This window comes from Cinclus cinclus, chromosome 28 (genome assembly GCF_963662255.1).
Source record: "Cinclus cinclus chromosome 28, bCinCin1.1, whole genome shotgun sequence".
NCBI lineage: Eukaryota > Metazoa > Chordata > Aves > Passeriformes > Cinclidae > Cinclus > Cinclus cinclus.
This window is the reverse complement of record NC_085073.1, coordinates 1,321,048-1,331,578: the sequence shown is the minus strand read 5'-3', so window position 1 is coordinate 1,331,578 and position 10,531 is coordinate 1,321,048. Positions and strand designations below refer to the sequence as shown.

At 46.4% G+C, this 10,531-nt stretch overlaps 1 pseudogene; it reads left to right on the top strand.

The window, feature by feature from the left end:
- Positions 1-85: 85 nt before the first annotated feature.
- On the top strand, positions 86-9,137 carry LOC134054562 (butyrophilin subfamily 1 member A1-like; annotated as a pseudogene).
- Positions 9,138-10,531: the final 1,394 nt, after the last annotated feature.

Genomic DNA, 10,531 nt, shown 5'->3' with positions numbered 1-10,531 from the left:
CTGAGCAGCATCTGTGCCTGAGCTCAGGTGCCACGGCAAACTCACAAAAGGCTCTCTCTTCTTCCTCTGGGTGTTTCTCACAGCTATGCCCAACATGAGAGGACACCCCAACCTCATCACCATGGCCAAGGGTGAGAATGTGCCACCCTGCAGCCTCTCCCCAGAGCTGCATGCACAGGACACGGAGGTGACCTGGTTTTGGAGCAATTGTCAGCCTTTGTGCGTCGCTACAAGGGGGGCCAGGACCAGTATGGGGAGCAGATGCTTCAATACCAAGGGCACACCGTGCTGCTGAAGGATGGCCTTGCCCAGGGCAGCACACACTTCAAAATTTTACATGTCCAACTCTTTGACACAGGGAATTACACCTGTTTCGTTGAACATAGCTCAGATTATGACATGGCTGTGGTGGAGCTCAAGGTAACAGGTGTGTAGTTCGTGTCCCTGGTACCTCTAATGTAATTGCTCTCTGTTGGGGGTTGGTTCTCTCCCTTTTCCCTCTGTGGAATTTTCCCCATTGTCATGCTAAGATACCTGTTGACTGGGCCCTGGTGACAAGGGGGAGGGGATGGGAGGGAAGAAGCAAGCTCCGCGAGATTCAAACAGCCAGAAGAGGAAGCGGAAGGCTGGGCCTCGGCCCATTTTTCCCCCACGGAGTTCGGACGAGAAGGACGATTGCTGCCTCCTGCCTCTCTGTCCCATCCCAGCGTCGGGAAACCACCATCGGACCCTGCCCTGCTGCCTTCTCACTGTGAACTACCACCATCCAGCACTCTGCTGAGCACTGGGACCCACACCGTGAGCGGAGAGCTCTCTCTCCATCTCCCTCTCTCCCCCTGGGACAGCTCTGCCATCACCCCCAGCCCTCCTGCAGCTCTGTGGGACCTGCCCGCCCCCAGCACCGGGAACTGCAGCTCAGGGAAAAGGTGCCTGCAGCCAAAAAACACTGGGACTGAGTTACTGTTCTGTTTGTGGGTAATTTCATAGCTGTTGTTGTTCTTGTTTGTCTTGTTAGATATACTAGTAAAGAACTGTTATTCCTACCCCCATATCTTTGCCTGAGAGCTCTCTTAATTCCAAAATTATAATAATCGGAAGAATCACATTTTTTTTTTTTCAGTCCAAAGGGAAGCTTCTGCTTTCCTTAGCAAACACCTGTCTTTCAAACCAGGACACTCCCAATCAGTTTTTTTTTTCCCTGTCCTCCTGCCCAGAAGCAGTTTGAGGTGGCTGCTTTGGAAATAGGGTTTTCTTAAGTCCCACGTTTGAAAATACCAAGTGGTTATAGAGAAGTGAAGTTACCCACCAAGTGGCCATAAGGAGCTCATGAGATATGCTTCCTCCTTCAGAAATGTGCTTGCTATTGTTTTCGTCATATAAGAAGGTGTAGGGAAAAAATTAGGCATTGGGTAATAAAGGAAGAATGTTGTAGTTCATTAATTTATGTTTTAATATCCAGGCCTGTAGATTATTTTGCTGCAGAACTGGCCTCCAGAGCAAATGAGATTGCAAGAAATGTCCTGACTTCAGGTGACACTTGTCTGAAAAAACTCTTATGTCAAAGTTTGTCCTTGTCAGGGAGGGAAACAGCCAAACCACCACATCTCCCCAATATCCAGCACCCCCAGGCTCACCTGGGGTCTCTCTGTTCCTGCAGCCAGCGGCTCTGCCCCATTCATCGTGCTGGAGGGCTGGAGGCTGAGGGGATCTGGGTGACCTGTTGCTCAGCCAGCTGGTACCCATGGCCTCAGGTGCTGTGGCAAGATTCCTGTGGGTGGCAGCTCCCGTCCCACCAGGAAGACACTACCCTGGATGAGAACAGGCTTTTGCAGTGGAGAGCAGCATCATCCTCAGCAGAGGTGTGATCCAGGAACGCTTCTGCTCACTGCAGCATGTCCTGCACAGATGGAGCACAGGTCAGCCCTTCAGGGATCAGGAGAGCCTGGCACAGGGGATCGCCCCACTTAGCTTAGCCCCCCGGGGCATCAGCCCTGTGGTTTGCTCAGCACATGGCTGTTTCCATTCCATTTCCATTTCCATGTGCAAACAACTTTGGTTTTGGTAGGGTTTGTGCAGCTGTGCTCCTAAATCCATCCAACAGCCCTCAGTGTGGCAGAGTTTCTGCAGACACCTGGCTGAAATATGCTAAATGAAGCTAAATGAAAAAGGGAAAACCAACCCATGCCCTTAGTCTCCCCCAGTATGAAATACTGTCCTACAGGTTTAGTATGAGAAATAAATCCTTGTGTCTCATTTTAGCACCTGTAGATATTGAATGTATTTTAATTTTCCCTTGTGTCACAGGAAAGTTCCTTTTTCATTGGATGATTGATTTGGGCCTGGAAATATATCAGAGCAGAGATGCAGTGGTGAACTGGACTAAGCATACACCAAAATGCAGTGCAGCAGCACATGCTTTTCTGTTCTATTTTGTTCATCTTGTACTTTGGGAATGGAGAAGACTTGGAGACTTCATTTTCCTGGGCAGTCATTACCTTTCTCCGGGTGATAGATACTGCTCTGCATTGGAGTATTCATGTCGATGTACATGTTACCCTATTTCTGATCCCCTGTTGACTAATGAAATATAATATTTGTTTTATTCTGAAGGAGGATAAACCATGAGGGAAATAGAAATAATGTGGTTAGAAATCCATCTTCCCTTTGAAAATCCCCAAAAATGCAGACAAAATGTCATCAGCCACAGACAAGTGCTTAATTGCCAAAATATGGGGATACTCTGTCATTTTTTTACCCGTTTTTGGAGTATATTGAGGAGCTGATTTTCATTTTCAATGGCATTCAGATGGAATGACCATGTGTGAAATATAAATAATCTCCTTCTGTTCTGGTTTGAAAGACAGGTGTCTGCTAAGAAAGGCAGGGACTTCTTTTTGAAATGGAGAATATAAACCCCATCTCTCAAAATTATTATAATTTAGAAATTAAGGCACTCTCAGGCAAATATACAGAAATAGGAATAACAGTTTTTTACTAGGAAAATTAAAATAGAAATACAGTATTACAAAGAGCAAACCCAAAACACTGACATAGTCAGAATCCAACCTGACACCCTGTCAGTCACTCGGTGTTGGAGCAGTCTGATTAAATGGTGGCTGCAGTCCTCCTGCAGTGACAGGTGTGGTTCTGTTGAAGCAGTGGTTCTGTGGAAGGGTGCAGTTTTCTTCCAAAGGTCCAGTCATGATGTGGAAGGGTCTGGTTTTCCTCTGGAATCCAGTGGAAGAAAAAGGCTGCTTTGGTGTTCCAAATCTCAGTTTTTATTTTGGTAGGAAATGTTTGGCTCCTCCCCCTGGGTGGAGCATCTCCCAATGGGATGATGGAATTTTATCAGTCATGCAGTGGGACTCAGTGCTCCATTAACAGGAGATATCTCCGTGGAGAAAGGCTGGGTTGTGGAAAAGATAAAGAACACTGTCCCACCTGGTTTCAACAAGTGGTGATAGAGCACATACTTCTGGTCACATCCTGTATTGCAGCCTAAGACACCTTCCCATTGCTAGTCTCAGAGTAACCTCCCCTTTGGGGATTCCATTCCTCAGATCCTTTTTTCCATGATGCCCATCCTTGGATGATTGCCACAGGCCTGGTCCTGGTTGCTGTGGCTGCTTTCCTTTATATCACTGTTTATCTATTTAAAATGAAAGATACCATCCTGGACTGGAGAGTGGGGAAGGAGCTGGGCTATCCTACTGAGCCACCTCTGGTCCTAACTGATGCAAGTGGTTGAAAAACACCCAGATAGAACAAGGGTTTTGTCCCAATGCCTGGGGCATACATTTGGTGCCAGGGAATTTAAAGACCCAGGGACTTTAACTTCTGTCAGGAAAAGAAAGGTTTCTTCTTTAGCAAGAAGGCAAGGAACAGAGTTGGCATTAAAGCCACATAATTCACTCCGCTGCCCCAGCATTGCAATGCAATAATTCACCTTGCCCTGTCAAGAACCTCTGAAAATTTGGGTGGCCTGGCAGGGCCTCCTTTCCTTCTAACTCTGATGGGAGGTGATACAGAGGACTGAAGGAAACTGAAATCCTCTCTTTCTTAGGGGAGATGGGGCTGGTGGATCATGTGGGCACTGAGGCACATCCAGACCCCACTGCCTGTCTGCCATGTGGGTGATTGCAACCTGCTGGGGGTTAATCAGTGTTTGTTGGAAGGGATGATTTTCAAAATTATTTGCATTTTTTAATTTTCTTCATGGGAAAGCATCAGAAAAAATTAGATAAGATTTGCTTTCCATTTTCCAGGAACTGGAGAATTCTTCAAATGGAATAATTAATGGGTTGCATTTCTGGGGGCCATTTGGGATGGAAATGGTTTGGATACATACAATTATGCAATTAACTTGAATGAATTGATTTTGTAATTTTAAGAACAGTCATTGCGGAACCATAGAAAGTGTGAACAGATGTACCCGCAGTGAGCATTGCTTTCCTTCCCAAGGCCAGAGGAAGCTTTGAGGTAGTGCATTTCATTTTTCAGGGTCGTCAGATTTCTCAGCACTGCAGAGCTCAGGCACAGGACAGTTATGTGCCTGTGCAGGTGGCATTTAACCCTGTGCCTCCCTTGTTGAGACAAACCTGCCCCTTCAGCTTCCCTGGAACTGGAGCCCAGACTCAGGTCTCCAGCAGGGTGGTGCTGATCTCTGCACATGGCAGGGTTAGGGAGGGTGGACGAGATCCCCAAAGTCTTGAGAAGAAAGGCCCTGAGGAGTTCCTGGGCTGAAGCTTTTGTCTCATGAGCAATTTCAGCCTTCTCCCTAGCGTGACAAACCTATCATGGGAAAAATGCACCAGTTGGGTGGTGATGCTCTCTTTGATCTGATTTTGTTTTCCAGGAACACAAGCAGCAGCCCTGTGTAGGTCTTATTCCCTGTCTCCTTGGCAAAATCCTCTGTGAAAAATTACAGGCTTTTTTCATTCATACTCCCATTCTGTCTACATGTTCCTTTTAAGCAGATACTTTTCTTTGCTGCTTTCTGGCTGTTGCATCCCAAGGGTTGGTAGGGGATGCTGTGGTCCAGAGACCTTGGGAGGAGACGCCCCTTTAAAAACTTGGAGGATTGCTCTGCCCCAATTCTTTGTAGTTGTATGTTAATGTACACAGCTACGTCATCCTTTTTCCACATTCCAGTTCTAGAATGTTCCCTGTTTCTGGTTCCCCTATTGGTCCCCATCTCTAGTGACTCCTCCCCTAGATCCTAGCTGGTTCCCACCCCTTGTTCCCACCTCTGCACTGCTCCTGTCCCCTCAGTTCTGATGCTCTGCCTTGGGCTATCCCATATATAATCCTGGACCCTCCTTTGTTCTTGGTTCTTTGTTCCTGGTTCCCTCCTGTGTGAGGTAAATAAACTCCATAGGAACACGATATAAAGAACCCCTCCTGTCATTATTTGTTTACCCTCAAGACCATGGTGGTGTGTGAGTGGTGTTCAGGGCTGTCCCTGTCCCACGGACACAACACTCTCAGGAAGGCAGTGGCCCCAGCAGCTCCTGCTGCACCACTGCATCTGACCTTGTAATCATATGAAAATTCACCCCAAACAGTCATTAGATTTTTCCCCTGAGTAGTTGTCAATGCTTTCTGGCGCTCCTTCAATTTAAGTATTAAAATTCTGAACTTTTTGTTTGTTTGTTTGTTTTGTTGTTTGGTTTTTTTAAGGGAAGATTACAGAAACCTGGACTTTCAAGAAATTTCCTATACAAATACAGATTTTGTTTGATCAATAAAAAATTTAAATAAACCAAACTTGCTTGAAGAATAAGCAAGTTTGCTTGTAAGTTTACTTGCAGAATTCCCAAGGAATAGTGCTTTGGCTATTAAAAATTAACTCTTGGTAAATTGGTGCCAGTGAAGGGGGGGAAAATGATGGGGGGAAACTAAATACAAGTCATCTGTCCTTACACATCAGAGCACAAGACAGTGCATTTCGCTCCTCCATCACAGCCTGTCCTGACCTGTGCAGTCCTTTAGCAGGGTGGGGGTCCCAGGGAAGGGGCTGTGCCTCACAGTAACTTGTGTTTGTATTCCTTGTTCAGGGGACTGTAGTGCAGACATCAGTGAGTCTCCTCCTCTTCCTTACAATTAATTGTTCACAGAGTCTCTGTAGGATGGTGGATTTGGTTGAGTTTTTTCACTTTTAAAGTGTAAAGTAACCAGAAAAGTGGTTGAGGTTGGGGGGAAGGAGAAAGAATTTGAGAATCAAAAATTAGAGATGACTGGAGATGATGTCTGGGGCTGGGAATGGGCAGTGACAGTGGTGGTGCCAGCAGGGTGGGAGTGTCCTGGTCTGTCACGTTGCATATTGCAGCTACTCTGAAACTGCAATCTAAAACTCAACCAGCCTGTAAGCAGTGATGGCAGGATGGATTTGAACAAATATAAAGAATCACAGGCAACCTATTGGACCCTAAGTGCAGATAAATCATTGGCCAAGGAAATGAGTGACTGGGACTGTAACCAATCATTTGTATGCCCGGGAAATTCAAACTTTCTATTTAAGGAGATGTCGCAAGAATAAAATGCTTTTGCCCTTTGTCACATGAATCACAGAATGTTGTGTGGTCTGTCTCTGACCTGGCAGCAGTCAGTGTTACACTGGTCCCCTTGGAAGCGAGGGACCTCTGAAAGAACATTACCCACCCCAGATTTGCACAGGACAAACTGCACCATCCCTGGCAGAGCAGAGCTCCAGCCTGGGGGTGCGACAGGGCTTTAGACAGCTGAGCTGTGGCAGAAACCCACCTTGGGGCATGTGTGGGTGGTTACAGGAGAGGGGACATAGGGTATATCCAAATCAATATCCCACAGCTCATATGTGCTGGTTTACCTTCTTTTGCAGAGAAGCAAGCCAAAGAACTCAGTGAGTATAATTCTCTTTCCTATGTGGGAGACTTCTCAGTTGGGCCTTTGTCTCATCTGAGTTTTGCATGTGTGCCCTGGTTTTCTTTTTGGGAAAGGAAGAGGTAGCAAATACAGAACTTGTTTCAGGAATATTGTTTTCCATTGGTCTCTGTGTGGCTTTATGCTAGTCCCTGTAATTATTCTGTACTGAGAAGTAAATTCCTTCCGTTTTCAAAGTACAAACTGATCTTAAATGTATGTCCAAATCAAGACTAGAAACGTGGTTGTATTTGTAGAAAATAGATGGAGCCCTTTCATGTAGTCAGACACTGAAGTTTTAAAGCAAAACACTGTGAGATGACTTTCACAAAGAAAACTACTCAGAAAATGAGCAGCAACACTGGCATATCATTACCCTGAGCTAATCCAGTACAAGTGTGTTTGATTATCTCTCACCTGTGGGGTTTTTTGTTGTTTTTTGTTTGTTTGTTTGTGTGTTTGTTTGTTTTTTTAAAGCATGGAGAAGATACGCAGTGCCTGTAGAAGAAAGTAATTCCAGTCTGGTCTTTCAGGGTGCTGAATCATTTTCCCTGCTTTATTCTCCCTTCCTGGCAGTTCCCCTACTGCAGTGCTGCTGGTGGGACCAGGGGTGGTTCTGCCAACCCTCCCTTTAGCAGAGGAAGTGTAACACCCAACTCTTTGTTAATTTGACGCATGCCCCAGTTTTAGGCAACTCTGGAGAGTCCTGGTCCTCAGTTAGCTGTGTCCTCACATTTCACACATCTGGGGTCTTCAGCCTGAAGGTCTGCTGACAGTCCTCTTATCTCTCTGCTTCTTTTTCTATTCTTTGCACCAATGTTGTGACCTTGTGCACCTTCCCCTGCTACAGTCTGCCAGTGCTTGCTCCCACCCTGCTGCTTCCTTAGACAGCCCCAGCCCTGATGCCCTGATGTGTTGGTTCCATCTCACTTGCAGTGAACGTGATGCTGGATCCAGACACAGCCCACTGGGACCTTCTGATGTCCTGTCTGATGATGGCAGAAGTGTGAAACGAAGTGACACACAACAGGACATTCCTGACATCCCTGAGAGATTTAACCCATTGTGCTGCATGCTGGGCTGTGATGGTTCCACCTTCAAGGGAGACATTACTGGGAGGTGAAGGTGATGGATACAGGAGGATGGGCCACGGGGTGTCTCTACAGAAGATGTGGAAAAGATAGATGATACTGAATTTAAGCCAGAGAAAGGGAGCTGCGCAGTGGGGCTGTTGGCAGGGTACTTCCTTAGCTCAAACCTCTCCTCATTGCACTCTCCTTCCTAAAATCAGTGCCCCCAAACAGATCTGGATCTGTCTGGATTATGAAGAGGGATGGGTGGCATTTTTCAATCTTGATGAGGGTATTTCCATCTTCACATTTTCACTGGTATTGTCTGAGAGGAAAAAAAAGTAACTTTTGGTTCTGTCTGGGCCCTGGGACATCTCAAAATATGACTGTGATGAATGGGAGGGAGTAAGATCAGGCTTTTCTAGGAGAGCTCGGTAGTTCATACACACAGAAGGATTGAGGTCAGAAGGAATCCGTGGAGGTTTCTGTGGCAGCCAGGCGCTCAGAGCTGGGCTAACTTGAGGACTGCCTTTGGACCTTGTTTAGCTGAGCTGTGTATGGTTTCCTAGAGCAGAGATCTCATTACATCTCTGGACCTCTGTCCAATGCTGCATCTCTCTCAAGGGTCTGAACCAACCCTTTCTCTTTGGTCAGAATTTCTCCAGTTGCAACTCATGTTGTCAACTCTCCTCCTTGTTCTGTTGAACACAACTTCTACTGAAAAGATGTTCCAGGAACAGGGATTTTAAAAAATGTACACAATAAAACTACTTCGGTGTCATTTGTCTGTATGTGTGTCAGCATCAAGGCTGTCTCTGAGCAATGTCTCCTTCTCCTTTCAGCCTGTGGGATTTGCAGGCATTTAGGAGAAAATGGCTCACTGCATCCTGCTGGAGCCAATGAAGTGGTGTCAGTGGGAAAGGTCTGTTGGGGTAAGGAAAGGGTTACAGAAAGAACAGCGGCAGCAATATCATGTGTTTGAACAAACTACAGCAGCTGAGCAAGAAACCACTGCAACCAGAACATGAAGAAGTCTGAAACAAAATGGTTTTTCTGCTCTACTGACTTGTGACTTTGGAAAGAATAATAGAAGATGTCAAGAAGACAGATTTATTGTAGAACTGTGATTAGTTTTAAGCTTGCAGTTAAAAATAGCTTTTAGGCTAAGGATATAAATTTGGTGAGCTTTGCAAATAAAGTAAATTCACTTGTACCTAGCTTGTGTCTCTTGCCTTCATACATCGCACAGGTCCCTGGCTGTTCTTGTCCCCTCACCTGCCAGCAGCACAAACCCTGAGGACGAGTTCACCTGTGGCATAGTGATATTCCACAATGCGAGATGGGCAACTCTAGATTATTTTGCTGTAGGGGAACCTGCCCCCTGCAAGGGGATAGGAGCAGTGTGTGCTTTCTCAAACATGCTTTCATACCAAATCCTCCAGTCAACTGGTGTCCAGCAGACATGGACCTTCACTCAGATGCAACTGGTAAGGAAGGAGACTTCAGTACAGGCAGTGAGTTGCCCAGACCTTTCTCCTGGAGAAAAGGTAAATGCCTTCATAAGGTGTGCACAGGTTTGCTGATCTGTTATGTCAGGAACAGGAAGCAGTTAAAAGGCTGTGCAGTATTAGAGGAGCTGAGGTGGATGTGGACAGGTGGTTTCAGAACTGTGTTCCTCTGGCAGGCAATGAGGACGAGGTACCTCAGAGCTGGTGACCCACAAAAGCAGGGCTGTGCTTCAGTCTCCACCCTCCAGCATCATACCAGACCCAGAAATGGCACTTTAACAGCTCTAGACACCCATGACCAAGGTCTGCAAGGAGAAACTGTACCAGAAGCACACAGGGGTCACTGTAAAAGAAATGATGAGTGCTCACAGGGGTCACTCTGTTAAGGGACCATGAGGCCTTCAGCAGAGAGCCATGTGAGGTAGCCCACCTTCTGGCAGCTGAGGTCTGAGATATTGCTGAGAGGGTGCCACAGCCTCTCAAGAGCACAGACTGCTCTCCACTGCTGCTCTTCCATGTGGCACAAATGACTCACAAGCCAGAACCTGGGAAAAATCAAGAAAGATTACAAAGTCCTGGGGGTCCAAGTGAAAAATAATTGGTGCCCAAGTAATCTTTTCCTTCATTTTACCCATAAGAGGAAAGAGGATGGCCAGGAATAGATGTATAATGCAAATAAATTTCTGGCTTTGTGGATGGTGCCATCATGGTGTTTTAACTTTTATGATAACAGGATGTTCTTTGATGACTACAGCCTGCTAAGGAGGGATGGGGTCCACATGTCTAGAAGAGGTCAGGGAGCCTGACAGCAGGCAGGATACCTTGAGCAGCTGCGCTTTAAACTGGAGGACTTGGGGGCACTTCCAATATCAAGTCCAGGAACAAGCCAGGACCCTCAGAGCAGTGGCAAATGTTCCTTTGTGGCCAGCCAAGAACAGAAGGCCAACCATGTCAGGGGTGTGTATGGCTGTGGTGTATCCTCTTGGACCCCTCCTGGGAAGGTTGCCTGCTCCATTACCTCTGAACTGTCTGCAGACCAATGCACACAGCATG